Raw genomic sequence first — 14,220 nt, 5'->3', positions numbered from 1 at the left:
TTGGAGGTAAACAAGGAAAGACCAGGTGTTATGGGCTGAACAGTGTCTCCTCAAAATTCATATGTTGAAGTCTTAACCCCCTGGACCGCAGAATGTGGACTATATTTGGACATAGGGCCTTTAAAAGGTAATTAACATAAAATGAGGTCATAGGGGTGGGCCCTGATCCAATAGGACTAGTATCCTTCTAAGAAGAGGAGATTAGGACACAGATAACACATAGACAGAGGAGGCAGCCATGTGAAGACACGTTGAGAATGTGGCCATCTGCAAGCTAAGGAGAGAGGCCCAGAAGAAACCAAATCTGCTGAGACCTTGATCTTGAACTTCTAGCCCCTAGAACTGTGAAAAAAATAAATTTCTGTTGTTTAACCCAGTCTGTGGTACTTTATTATGGCAACCCTAGCATACTAATTCACCAGGCAAAGGGGAAGTGCTGGACTGGCACACGGACGCTCAGTGTCAGTGCTCACACTCTGAGAAAGAGAGAGGATCCAGGTGCTTAATGGAGAGTGACCACCACACACACACACCAATACGGGGCAATCCTTTTCCCAATTCTACTCCCACCCCAAAACTGTTTGCTGTTTCTGTTTTTTGTTGTTTTTTCGCAATAAAATACGTACACTAATTTTATGATACTTCTTTTAAAAAGCTAGAGATGATGGGAAATCATTTGGCATAAGGCATACACGATAGGTGTCTAGTTTTAATGAAGACTAGAGTTAGGACAAAGGGTAAATTCTCAGATGGGCTTTCCCTGCTGTTTCCAGCCTGAACTACATATTCTGTTGCAGAAGTAAAGAAAATGCACTCACTTTGACCCTTGACTTTAAGTTATCAAGCCACTCTCTAATCTTAACAACCCAGTTTACCTGCAGTGCTCTCAATACAACTCTTCCTTTTCACAATCTATAGAATTGTGTCCATGATATTGTCTCTTTAGGTCATTTTTCAACAAAATCACACTCTTCTTAATCCCTGCCTTCCCCTGGTAAGAGGATAAAGAAAAAAATCTCAACTTCCACAGTAATGAACCTCACTTCTAAGGGGCAATTCTCTCAAATTCTCTGGTCACGACCCAAGAACAAAATAAATATTTCAAAGGGGGCGTTCTTCCTCCATTCCTAGAAAGTCTCAGAGCAAAGAAGAAGATATTAAAAACCATGAAATCAGAGTGAAACGGGGCCAAGGATCCATCAACAGGGCTTGGAAGACTTAGTTTCCCTCTAGTGTACAGATTAATTTCCACTAGAGAGAATTCCAGGCAGACCTACTTTCTTATGTCTGCTTTTCTCAGTGACCTCAGGAACCAGGACCTTTAAGCAAGTTGCAATGCAGGCATCAAAGTCTTTGTCCTTCTCCCTATCCTTTTACTGCTTGAGAGGAAAGGACAAGCAAGTGTTAGGGGCTGCAGCAGTCTCCAAATTCTCTTCATTCTTTCCACAATCAGAACCTTCACACACTTGGAATACAGGTGTGCTCAATACGTTGTGGGAATGAATCTGTAACCTGTTCATTTCTTTCTCCAGACACAAGGATGCTAGTAGAATGTGACTCCTACCAGTTTTATGGTCTGATGAATGGCTCATAGGGCTTCAAGTTTTATCCAGTGTTTTCAAACGTTGCAAGTTAGACATGGAGGAATAACATGAACCTTTTTCAGATGCATGCTCTAGAAACTCAAGTATTGAAATGCCTGGAAATAAAGTTTGTCTCTCCATCAAAAGAGATGCAGGAAGCTTTATAAAGCAATAAGTGGTAGCAATAGAAGCTGTACTGTTTCTCTTGGTGGAGGAACCCATTCAGATTTAGGATCCAAGATGCTGATCCCAAGATCAGCTTCATGGATGAGACCAGTGCAGTTGCACAGATCTTCACTTTCAGAAGGACCCTGTGCTTGGGGATTAATGCTCTGAGGTCACTGTCTTGAAATCCTTAATAATTTTACCTTTCAATTTGTGTTTTGTAAGTGATGTCTATGAGACAGTGGAGCATGCACTGGGGGCTTGGACTTTTGCATGTGGTCTGCCTTCTGCTGTCTCCCTACCTCCCTGGGATGTGTTCTGGGCCACCTGCTCCTGTTACCTGGCCCTGGGACACACCTGGCTTTGCCTGACCTGCTTAGCCCCATAACTGCTTCCACCTTCCACCTCAGGTGGGGCCTAGGCTCTGGGTGCAACACTCCCACCCAGAGTGGAGAAGGCAACACCACCACTCCTTAGGTGGGCAGCTAGGGGAGGCCCACCCCTGCCCACCTCTATCTGAGTAGTGAGTGAGTCTCTGCACTGAGGTTGCAGTCGTTGGCATGAACTGGGTCTGCAGCCTGTGTGCAGACTTTCCTAGTCTCAGAGAGAACCCTCATTTTTTATTCTGGACTAGGCCTGGCAAATTATGTAACCAGTCCTATGTGAGATAATAATCCATACCATGGGGCAAGCATTTTTCACAGGGCTTCTTATGTTGGAGGATCCAAGGCAGAAAGAGGCTAAACAATTTGCTCAAAATTACAAAGCAAATAAATCACAGAATTGATATCAAGTATCAGTGAAGTCTGGCTTCAGAGTTAGCGCTGCTGGAGACATTCCATGCTGCCTCCCATCCCCCAAGACCACACTCTTACAAGGATTTTCTCCTCCTTTGAATTTTTCATAAGTTCTCAAGGCAATTTGTGTGAGCCTCACTTATCTGGTTTAGTTTTATAGGTTGTAATATGTAGTTTTCTGTAGTTTCTTGGTCAAATATAATTTTTTTTTTTAAAGATTGACACCTGAGCTAACATCTATTGCCAATCTTCTTTCTTTTTTTCTTCTTCTTTTCCCCAAAGCCCCTCAGTACATAGTTGTATATTCTTAGTTACAAGTCCCTCTGGTTGTGCTATGTGGGATGCCACCTCAGCGTGGCCTGATGAACAGTGCCATGTCCGTGCCCAGGATCTGAACCTGGGGAACCCAGGCCTCCAAAGCGGAGCATGTGAACTTAACCACTTGGCCACGGGGCCCACCTCTTAAATATAATTTTTAAAATAAATAAATTTGTTAAATTCTTGCTTCCATTTTTACTTTTTTGACTTTTGCACCTTTCTGCTGGACGGTTTTATTCTACATATTAACACAGGTTTCTCCTCTTAGTGAGTTATTCTTTTCTGACAGAGTGAAAATATATTATGATTTATTTAAAAGTTTGTTCCAGTGCTCTCAGTTTATTTTTCTTAAGTAAACTTAAAAATAATTCAGATGTTAATTACTGACCCATCCACATCATTGGTCTCTAATATAAGTATATAAAGAAATGTGAGGATTTAGGTGGAAACATGAGAAGCTGAACTGACTACAAACTTTCATTTAAAAAAATTCACTAGCTTGTGAAAAAAAACTCTCACACAAATGTGAAACTGCTAAGGGAAGCACAATCTTTGTATAATATATAAAATATTCGAAAGAGAAAAGTTGCTCTATCCTGTCATTTTACTAAAAATCTGTAAACGAACGCGAATTATGCAAATTGATCACGAGTCACACTGGGCTGGTTTCCGGGATCTACACAATCCTCTGGGCCCGGTTTCCTTCTGCTTCTCTTTCAAGTCTCGTTTGCACAGGCACCCCGCAAATTGGAAATCTAATGCCGTCCAGGAAGGATTTCTGAATGGTCTCATTTTCCTTGCGATGGTTTCCCGAGTCTTCCGATCTCCCTTGGCCCCGCGTCCAGGGCCAGGCTTGGATACGACTCAATAGCCCTGTCTTTTGGCCTCAGATTTCCTGAGTGACCTCAGACCGCGTTTGTGGGAATCGCTGCCTTCACGGGCATCAGAGGAAATCTCCTCCTGAGCTCTGGGCACTGCCGAGGTTTGGAAATATGGTTCCAGTCACCATTCCAAAGGCTGCTGGCAAGACCCGTGAGCCGTGGTCTGCCTTTCAGTTATCACAGTGGTCCTCCTCCTGTTATAAAACAGTGACAGACGTGGACACTGAGCACGCACATTCCATGTCAGGGGGCCACTTGACGTCTTTTAGACGCTCTGAGTCCAGTCATAGGAAGTACGACCCCCTCCCCGTTCCCAGTCCTCACTCTGCCTGGCAGACAAGTGGGCACATCCCCCTCTCCGCCCCTCAGTTTCTATCGGCCAAACGGTGCTTGGCTACAGAACGGGCAGTTTCCAGAGTTGAAGTCTACCCGGCCTCGGTTATTTTCCTGGAATCATCTTCTGGCACCCAAGAGACGGAGCTCACAGATGCTTCCCGGGTCAGATAAACCCAAATAGGACAAAATCGAGGAATTTTTCTGAAAGCTATCATGTGCCGAGGCTGCCTAAAATTTCTGTACTGCGTTTGGAAAACGATTCTTCTGATAAGTGCAGTATTTCCTTGAAGGGACTCATTGCTACAATATTATTAATTTGAATAAATAGATAAACTCAGTAACCTTGAGAATTTCTTGAAAGAGAAGGTTAATTCAACGTTACCAAACTTGGGCTAGCCAGAAAAATATCTATTCCCTATAGAGAAGAAAAGAGAAGCAACGTGCAGGTTTCCGTAGTGTAGTGGTTATCACGTTCGCCTCACACGCGAAAGGTCCCCGGTTCGAAACCGGGCGGAAACAACTGTGCTCAAAAATAGCTTCCATTTTGAAGTTTCTCCTAAACTTCCTCGAAGTCGTATTTAAAATTGGACCACAGCAGGATCCAGGATCATTTGAGCTCTTTGCTAGAAAACGGAAGGTTGTTCCGTCAGGCGCCCACCTGCAGCCAGTGGTCAACTGGGATGTGAACAGAATGTGTGGAGGAGGGTTGTGTCCATCTTCTTAGGAAAGGAAAGCTTATCCCTGAGCGCTCTCGGGATTCCTAAAAGGAAAAGATCTGAAACCGAGTGTTGATGGCCACTTGGGTGGACATTACCAATCTCTCCAGCAATTTATTTATTGCCGGACAAATATTTTCAGGCATCTCCTGACATTTGAGGACGGAGGGAGAAGAAAAGTATGGGGTTTGTGGGGGGGGACATGGATAAAACAAGATTCTGCAGGGACATCTCAATGTAGCAGAGCCCACTGCTGACCCTGCCTCTCTTGATGACTCCTTGCCTGGATGCTCCCACTGCCTGGTCCCCAGGAAGACCTCAGGAACTCCGTTCGCAGCCAGCTTGATCAACGCCTTTCTCCTGGGGGGCGCTTTTGCGGAAAGCTGGGGTGGAGCGGAGTCCTGGGTTGAACCCGCCCCTCCAGGCCAAGGCTTGGCTCAGGGTGCTCATGCTTCGCCCGCAGCGCCAGGACTCACTGGTTTAGCTTCAGTGGGATCAACGCGAGGCTCCACTTAGTCCAGGATGCTCCAGGTGGATTTAGGATGGGGTTAGGGTGTGTTTCCTTGCACGTCTGTGCGCTGGGGTCCTCGCAAGGAACCTGGACCTGCAGGTGTTCTTGCTGGACGTTTCCCAGGACTCAGCATCCAGCTGGTGGAGATCATCCAGCTCTGACCAAGACCATTCCCGGTAGGAGAAAGGAGTCCGCATCATCTAGATAAGTGGGGTCATTCGCTGGGTTTTTTGGAGGCGATGAAGAAGACAGGGAAAGGATTAATAGTGACTTAGTTGTGTGTGTTAGTCTCATATTTTACTCAAGAACACGGACCATAAAGGACAGTCTTTCTTTGCAAGTGGCTGAGTCCTTCATGTGTGTCCTCATTTGAGTTCAAAGTCCGCATAAGTAGCTCCTCTTTGGCTTGGGTTCAACTCAACAAGAAGGTCTCTTTTGCTGGGGCATGAGCCTGGACTTAGTAAGAATGTGAATCGGTTTAAAACATTAGGAAACATATTCAGGCTATATATTTGTTGTTTTGCCTCTTAGGCAGAAAAACAGCCCTGTCTTTTATCTTCAAGCCTTACACTAAAGTGCCTGGGTTGGGAGTGTTGAGTATGTCCTTGAATGAATCTCTCTAACACAGTGCTATCAGGCTACTAGCATTGGAGAAGTGCTGATGCATTACTCCCCATCCTGTAATATCTCTGCAAGATAGTAGTGAGGGGGGAATACTCCTAGTAGGTAGAGCTTTGGGCAGTGAACCTAGTCATCTACTGCTTTCGGATGTCAGAATAGACATGAACTCATGCACAGAGACTATAGTTGGGCTGGTTGGTCAGAAAGGGCACAAAGTGAGAAGATCTTTCTATCACGTTAACTTCCACCAGAGTGCATCCACCACAGAAGAAGTACTAAACAACTAAGTAACCAGAATGCTTCTGCCAGTTATTGTCAGCCAGCCTTAATAATTCGCAACTCCAGGGCTGGCAAATTGGTCACATGAATGGAGTAGCCTGGTGGCAGGGATGGGTCCAATAACCAGGGGTCTTATTCATCAAGGCTGATCAAGTTATTGCCATCACCAAACATTGAACATGCCAACTGTACAGACCAAGGCTGAGTCCTTAATGCAACACCTCTGGAGGAGACCAAGTAGCCACCTGCTTCTTATTAGTTTACTCAGGAAGAGTGAGCAACCTGGCCAACCAGAGTCCAAGAGAAGTTATTCCCAGACGGGATGAAGTCATTATGTAAAGGAAGTGGCTCTGAGTAGCACAAGTCGTGAACTGGAGTGGAACCACCCAGAACCACCATTTTCTTGTGCAAGGCACCCATTTCTCCCAGCAGCCTGGAGTGCGGTTTGCTGATAGCTCAAAGCTGACCTCCTCCCAGGAATTGCTTTCAACTAAAGGAAGCTACTTTGTCTAAGGTTACACCCTCTCTCTGGGAGCAGCCTACATCTAAAGACAGGTCTCTGAGTGGATACAAGTCAGTTCCTGTGTCTCAATTCAGGACAACTCTGAAGAGTCATTGTAGCTCCAGAGCTCCATCTGGGATTGGATGAGGCTTCTGTTACAAGGACGTCACAATTCACACTTGCTCTTTATCCTCTGAATTCCTCCTGTATATTGTTCCTGAAAGCACTTCCCGATATTCTTCCTTCCTAAAAACTACACCCCAGGGACTGTTTTCAGGGAACTCAATCTAATACATTCCCTTAAAGTGTATTTGCAGAAGAGATACCAAAGACGTCACTTTAAAGCATGTCAGATTTGTCTCTCCTAAAATCAGAATTATCCAATAGCTCCCCATTGTGCTTGAAGTGAAGCCAAATTCCCAAGATCTCCTACAAGGTTCTACACATTCTAACCCTCCATTTCTCTCTGTCTCATCTCCGTTATTCTCTCCCTCACTTGTGCTCTGGCCACATGGGCCCTCCTGCTATTCCTCAAACATTCCATACAAGCACCCAGCTTTGGACTTTTGCACTGGCTGTGCTCTCTGCCATCTTCTTCCAGTCAAACGTGTTACCAAAATCTTAATAAGCCTACACTAACAACTGTTTAGAATTCCAGCCTTCACCCAACACTACAGTTCCCCCTACCCAGCTCTATTTTTTCAATCACATTTAACAGCCCCATATACATTATGTAATTCCCATTTTTCTCATGTTTATTAGTTATATCTGCTTCCACCCTCTATGAAGGCAGAATTTTTTTGTTGTTCGTAGTAGTAACGTGTTGTTGCTGTAATTGCCTAATGCTTCCCAAGTGCCTGAAACTGGAAGATCATCTGAAACTCTCTTTATGTGACTGCTCTGCCTAAAATCTTTCCAAAGATTCTCATTCTTGTTAGAATCAATTCAAAAAATCCTTAATTTTGCCTATAAATAATACTTCTTAATTTACACCTGATGTAGATCATTTAACACCTGTTACTTCTTAGTTTACACCTGATGCAGATCAATTAATGCCTATTAACTATTTTTCAGCACCTCCTTTACACACAGAAGTACCCTGGTTTAGATATTGTATTCTACTGGAGGCTCCAGCATCACCCACACATTCTCTCGTCTTCTGGCCTCATCTCCTACTACTCTCCCCCATCACTCTGCAGTTCAGTCTTACTCTCCAGGCACACTGGCACGTCTTAGCGCCTCTCTCCTCAGGTGTTTTTGCCCATGCTCTTCATTCTGAGGTGTGAAAAAGGAAGCCACTGCTGGCCCTTCTCCTGGCTCTCGGATTAGCCCCCTCCCTTTCCTGTCTGATTCTATCACTTTTCCTTTGTCAATCACCATTAAATGCATCCTCAAAGTCTTACCTACCTGAGAGAAGATGATATTTCCGAATCAAACATGCCTCCACTGTGAATTCCTCCACATCTTCACTGATCACCTAGTTTTGCTGCAGACCTGTAGCATGTAGCAGGGAATTCAGAAAGAAGGAGTAGGACATGTGGCCAGGACCCTATTTATTTGTGCTCAATATAATTAAAACAAATAAGCAAACAAAAAGAATATTGGGGTCAGCCCCTGAAGCACAATCAGACAATGTTTATCAGAGTTGCCAACGCACTTATTCTTTGATGCCGTTTTCCCACATGTGTGCAAGTGTCATGACACACATGAGATACAGTGTGTGTTCATAGAGATGAACAGTGTTTGCAACAGCAGGATGGGGAAGATTAAGCTAACTGTCTATTAAACTGTGATACATTCCATATAATTGAATACCATGCAGAAATAAATGAGGATGAAAAACATTTCTCTGTTCTGATATGGAAAGATCACAAAAAATACATTCTAAGTAAAAAAGAAAAAAGCAAGACAGAAAAAATGTGGATAAAATGCCACTCTCTATAAAGAGAAAAAAATACATAATTTGCATAACTTCATGCATGTAAAATCTTAGGAAGGATAAACAAAATACTAAAAACAATGTTAGTTGGGAGGACAATGAGCAGAAACGTTAGGCATGGAGACAAATCGGGTTTAATGGCTTCTGGAATGGTGACAGAACCACGTTTCTAGAACTGGGCAGTACCGAGACTCCTGAAGTGACTTTCGATTTGAGGTCACTCCGGAAATCTGAGGCAGCAGGTAAATGGAGGCTCCCGAATGTGGACCAAGTCTGACCCCAGATGCATTGGGCAAGTGTGACCTGGGAGACTCTGGGACAATCGAGAATCAGACCCCTGGGAATATTCTTTAGGCACAAAGCTTTACCTATTAGTAAGCAGCTTTTCTGAAGCCTGGACTGGCTCATGGTTCAGGGGGTCAGGTTCATTATCTGCACGTGCTGATCACCAGCCATGTAGAGAGCAGCAAATACTTCCAGGAATTCCTGGGCCCGTAGCCACAGTTTGAAAAGTTTGTTTCCTCTTTCAAGTGTATGAATACGACTTGAAACCAATGTTCTTTATTTCTTTTGTTTTTGTTGTAAGAGAAAGTGTCTCATTCTTTTTATTAAGGGTGACAAGCAGAAGAAATTTTCCTAAAACAAACAACTGTAACAATCATTTTGAACTTACTTTAAAACAAAACAAAAAGAAACAAAAAACAAGTGGAAAGCAGTCTAAGGCCAGTTAGTTCAGTTGGTTAGAGTGTGGTGCTCATAAAGCCAACGCTGTGGGTTTGATCCCCAGGCGGGCCACTGACCTTAACCTCCAAAAGGAGGCTATGAGTTATTTTCAGAGAATCCCGCTTCAACGCTCTAAGAAGTTCCAGATCCATTGCCCTCATTTTCCAGTAACCCACTCGTAACCCAACTCAGTCCCTGGGTTTCCACAAGTTGAGCGTTTACCCAGGGCAGTGATCCTCCAGGAGCAATGCAGGGAGCCCGGCAAGGGCAGAGAGCCCAAGAGTGGAAGCTCTGCCTAATGGGGGGGGGGAAAAAGCTGGAAAAAATTTCTGGCAACTTTTTAAAAAAAGCTTATTTGATTTTAAATTGTCTTTCCAAAGCACTTTTGCAATCAACCTCCTTTCTCAAATCATCTACAAGTAAAGAGAAGTTTTTTAAAAGGTTGTTCTTTCCCTGTCTCTGAAGATTCTTTAAGGTTTCACTGACAGCTGAGATGACCCCGTGAGGAAGCACCACGGAAGGTGAAGGACTGGCTCAGGAGACCTCCTCTCCCTACGTGTCTGTATCACTTTGAACAGGAAACACAGAACACAGACTTTTTTTTTTTAGGATAGAAGTCAAATCTGGATTCTTGTGATCAATAGATAGACATGCATCTTGCATCATTGCTTCTTGACTTGAAAGGAGGGTGAAATGTCACAGTTACCTCTGATCTCTGAGTAGTCTTTCTGCAGCCTGGTATAGTTTCCCTGCCTGCATGTGATGATCAGTATTCTGCTCAATGGGAGCTCTTTCTGGAGTTTTCTCTTATCACAGCTCTCTTCTTTCTGTTACTTTGTCCTGCCAACTTCAGCTGTCTTGGTCTTCTGAACTATCAGCTCCTTCTCGTCAACCAGCTTCTGCCTGGGTTTCCCTTCCCTGCATTGCAGCTTAGAAACTCTCTTAAAGCAGTAAGTTAGGGGCAATCTTACTTCTCACCTTATTTTCCCCCAAGATGACTTCATTTTTTTCCATCTTTCAGGGATTACCATCCTTCTTTTGCCTGATGTTTGGTGTCTTAAAAACTGTTGTTTCATATGTCTTGTCAGCTTTTGGTTCTTTCAGGGAGGAAGGTGAATCTGATCCCTGTTATTCCTTCTTGGCTGGAAACAAGTCTCCCCGCTATTTGGAGGATAAAAGGAGGAAGCTAAGGCCTCTGCTGTTTCTGCTGCAGGTCACAGGCATTTGGTAGCAAAGAGGCGCCTGTTGGTAAGGGCAGTGGCCTGTCAAGGGGCAGTTTGCACTACCTTTCTATGAATCTTGGGGCCTCAGATTGCTTGTGGCAAGCAGTCTGCACAGATACTGGACTGGGTCTCCGGGATCCAACTGGGTCAACCTGCATGGAAGGTCCAGGCTACAGACCTCAATACAAGCTATACAACCAAAGAAATTTCTCAAAATTCCTAATTAAATTTGTGCGGAGAACCTTCGCGCTCTGAGCCAGTTAACGGCCAGCAGAAGTTTACGAAGATGCTGAAACAAGGACTCTCAACGAAACTCATCGCAGAAACAGAAATTCGTTTTGTGGATTTTCACAGTATGGTCCTGTGTGTGCCAGAAAGGGCTATGCGAGGCAGGGGCGGGGAATCTTCTCTGAGTCCGTTTGGGGGTCTCCCCTGCTCGTATTTCCGGTTGGTGAGGGCAGAGTAGGAGGACGGCGGGCTGCGCTCTGTCCTTCTCCCTCCTTTTCGCCCCCGGAGTTGCGCTCTCAGGGCTTCTGGGATCCTCCTCCAGCCCCGTCATTCAAGCACATTGATTTCGATTTTTCCCTAAACGCCAACGTCTCTCCTGTGGCCGGTGAAATCTTTCCTCAACGCGTCCGCAAAAGTGCCAGATATCACACTAGTTAAAGATGATTTTCGAGAAAGATAAGACCTGAGAACGAAGCAGAGTGAAGGATCTCAGGTCTCTGCCTAGGGTTCCTCACCCGTAAAACAGCGATAACGGTCCCCGTCTCACAGGATAGTTGTGAGCCTTAGGTGAGCTAACAAAACACCTGTCACAAAACCATAAACACCGTAAGGGCGCAGTCTTGTTCAAGGACTCCGCTGTTTTCCAGTGTAGATATAGAGGCCCCGGGTCACAAGGTTCCAGAACCACTTGGGAGGAAATGCGGGGGAGGATTCCTGACATTTGGAAGTCGGCGTTTTCCATTAAAACTCTGGTGTAAAAGGTGTGTGCTGGCGTGTAACAGGTAACCATCCATGATTTAAATCCAGAGGAGGAAAACCCGAATGTACTGACTTTTCAAATAACCACATTTAAGGATGAAGAATTAGGTCATCCTAGTCTTCAGAAAACCCTGAAAACAGCTGGGCCCCATGGTGTAATGGTTAGCACTCTGGACTCTGAATCCAGCGATCCGAGTTCAAATCTCGGTGGGACCTTGGTCTCTTTCTTGTTTCTATTTCTTCTCTGCAACTTCCTCTCGTTCGTACAAATCGCTGAGCCCAATTTTATTCCTGATATTCCCACTCACATCTGCTGAGCCCAGCATCTGCGCTCACCACCCAAAGGACAACTGAATGCTTGCTGTGCACCACTTATTTCTTAGGAGAAATCTCAAACGGAAATGCGCGAGGTCTCCTGAGCCTTGCTGCCACTGGAAGTCTCTGGAGAAGAGAGAGAGGAAATGTGGCCATGGTCGTGGACCGAGAAAAGTTAGGATGGAAATTTAGCAAAAGATTTACTCCTAGGCAATGGGTCTGAGAGAGTCGACCGAGGCCGAAAGAAAACTGTCCGCAGACAAGACACAAAGGGATCGCAGCCCAAATTCAGAGGTCTGGGTCGATAGATCAGAGGGCAGGAAGATACAAATGCCGATAGTCAGTAGATACGCTGCTTCGAGTTTGCACGAGGAAGCTTTTCTTGTTCGGAGAAGCGGGGAAATGAGCCGATTAACAGACTTCCTTTCGGAGGACAGAGGTGTTGACTTCACGCCGCCGCGACCTCTCCCAACGAGGGATCCGGGGGACTTTGCTGGGCGCGCGGCTCCTCGGCTCTCTCTGCAGTTGCTCGGCTCCCCCAGAGCTGGGACCCTCTTCTGCAGATTGCGGAAGCGCAGTCGCCCCGGGAATTGCTGGAGAGAGGCCCGAATGGAAGAGGGAGGCGGCGGGCAAGGCGAGAAGAAAGGAAATGCGGACAGGAAAAAGCAACTCTAGCGTTCAGGAAGATGAGATGAGCGAGGGCGCCGGGCAGCGGAGCGAGCAACTTGGCAGCAGCGCTGCGAGGCCGGAGATGGCGAGACCCATCAGCAAAGAGCGAAACTTTCCCGAAATGTAAGTTCTTGACCACGCCCCCGTTCCTCATGGATGTGAACGATCTCTACCTTTACACTCCCTTGCAAATGATGCTGTTCTGTTACTTTTTATACAACATCTTAACTGTGGCTACGTTACCTCAGGGGTAAACATATTTCGTGTGTACAAGCAAGAAAAATTGGAATCATTGTGTCTCTGAAGTCTCACCCGTAAGCAAGACATAGAGCTGCGTCTCGGTTGCGTATTTTACATGATTTCCTGGAGAAGTTGACAAATTTCTCATCTACTCTCGACTAACAACGTTACACTTTTAACGAAAGAGAACACACACACGTCATGGAAAATTAGTGCTTTAATGTTTTTACACTTATTCAGACTCTAAAGAAAATTATTCTCATTAACTTTTGTCAAGGAAAATAGATAACCATATTTTGTAAAACTATATTTTTACGTGGTAGGAAGTCCGCTGGTCACTATCACTATTACTTGTTGCTACCGTTTATTTATTAGATTTAGTGGAAATGTATTGAAGATTCTACTGTAAAAAATGCAAATTAAATAAATATAAAAGCACTTTTTGTAAGTCTCACGCTTATTCAAAACCACAAATTAATGGTCTTTTTGCTGTTAATTTCTACCAAATTCGTCTTATCCCAGTGGTAAGAAGTTTTCATCCCCGGACCCATGAATTGATGGAAACAAACATTTCCAGCCCTTTCACTAAAAGATGCGTTTCCAAGGCAGTTCTACTTTACACATATAATAAATTAGTTATCAAAATTATCTACCTATATCTTTTGTTGTATGCTACTTTTAAATGTGAAGGTAATTCAAGTCAGAAGAAAAGCGCCTAGAGATTTATAGTCAGTGAAAATAACTAAAAACTAAATTTCAATTTATATAAATATTTTCTGTTTCAGAGCGGCATCATAGGGTCTTTGAGCACAAAAATACAAACTATTAGGATAAAATTCTGTGGCAGATATGAAATGAAAATATGTTTGCAAGAGAAAACATATTCTCAAAAAATTGTCAACTGTAATGGCTTAGTAAAAACGACTGCAAGAAAAAACGGGGGAGAAAGGGCTGTGTGGCCTAAATAGAGATCTGAGGAATGAGTAGGAAAGCAAGGCAGGTGAAGTGAGGGCAGGGCAGAGGACTAAAGAACGTCGCGGGTAGAAAATGAGATTATGGAGCCTGGGGAGAATAGAAAGAAATTCACCGTGACTGAAAGGCAAGTGTGAGTACTGAGGAAGGATGACGATAGAGGCTGGAGACACTAGCAGGATAGGGTAAGATTGTCAATGAGTGAAACGCTCCCGTGAGAAAAGTGGGAAGAACTGGTTTTGTATGCAAATTCTCTAAGATGGCTGCTGTTTGAAGAACAGTACTACACATGAGGATCATAGTGCTAGGCTTTGCCAAAGTAAGACTTAAATGAGTATTCAAAAGATGTGGGCTCCCGTGGGACGAGGTGGCCGAGTGGTTAAGGCGATGGACTGCTAATCCATTGTGCTCTGCACGCGTGGGTTCGAATCCCATCCTCGTCG

The 14,220-nt window shown here is 44.5% G+C and overlaps 3 non-coding genes across 3 annotated transcripts; all 3 read left to right on the top strand.

Annotated features, from left to right (window-relative positions):
* The first annotated feature begins 4,526 nt into the window (after positions 1-4,526).
* On the top strand, positions 4,527-4,599 carry TRNAV-CAC (transfer RNA valine (anticodon CAC)). The gene has a single exon. It is a non-coding gene; the product is annotated as a tRNA-Val (tRNA).
* A 7,126-nt stretch (positions 4,600-11,725) lies between these two features.
* Positions 11,726-11,797, top strand: TRNAQ-CUG (transfer RNA glutamine (anticodon CUG)). The gene has a single exon. It is a non-coding gene; the product is annotated as a tRNA-Gln (tRNA).
* Positions 11,798-14,138: 2,341 nt separating this feature from the next.
* Positions 14,139-14,220, top strand: TRNAS-GCU (transfer RNA serine (anticodon GCU)). The gene has a single exon. It is a non-coding gene; the product is annotated as a tRNA-Ser (tRNA).

Source organism: Equus przewalskii, chromosome 19, assembly GCF_037783145.1.
Source record: "Equus przewalskii isolate Varuska chromosome 19, EquPr2, whole genome shotgun sequence".
Classification (NCBI taxonomy): domain Eukaryota; kingdom Metazoa; phylum Chordata; class Mammalia; order Perissodactyla; family Equidae; genus Equus; species Equus przewalskii.
This window is presented reverse-complemented; position numbering and strand designations above follow the sequence as displayed.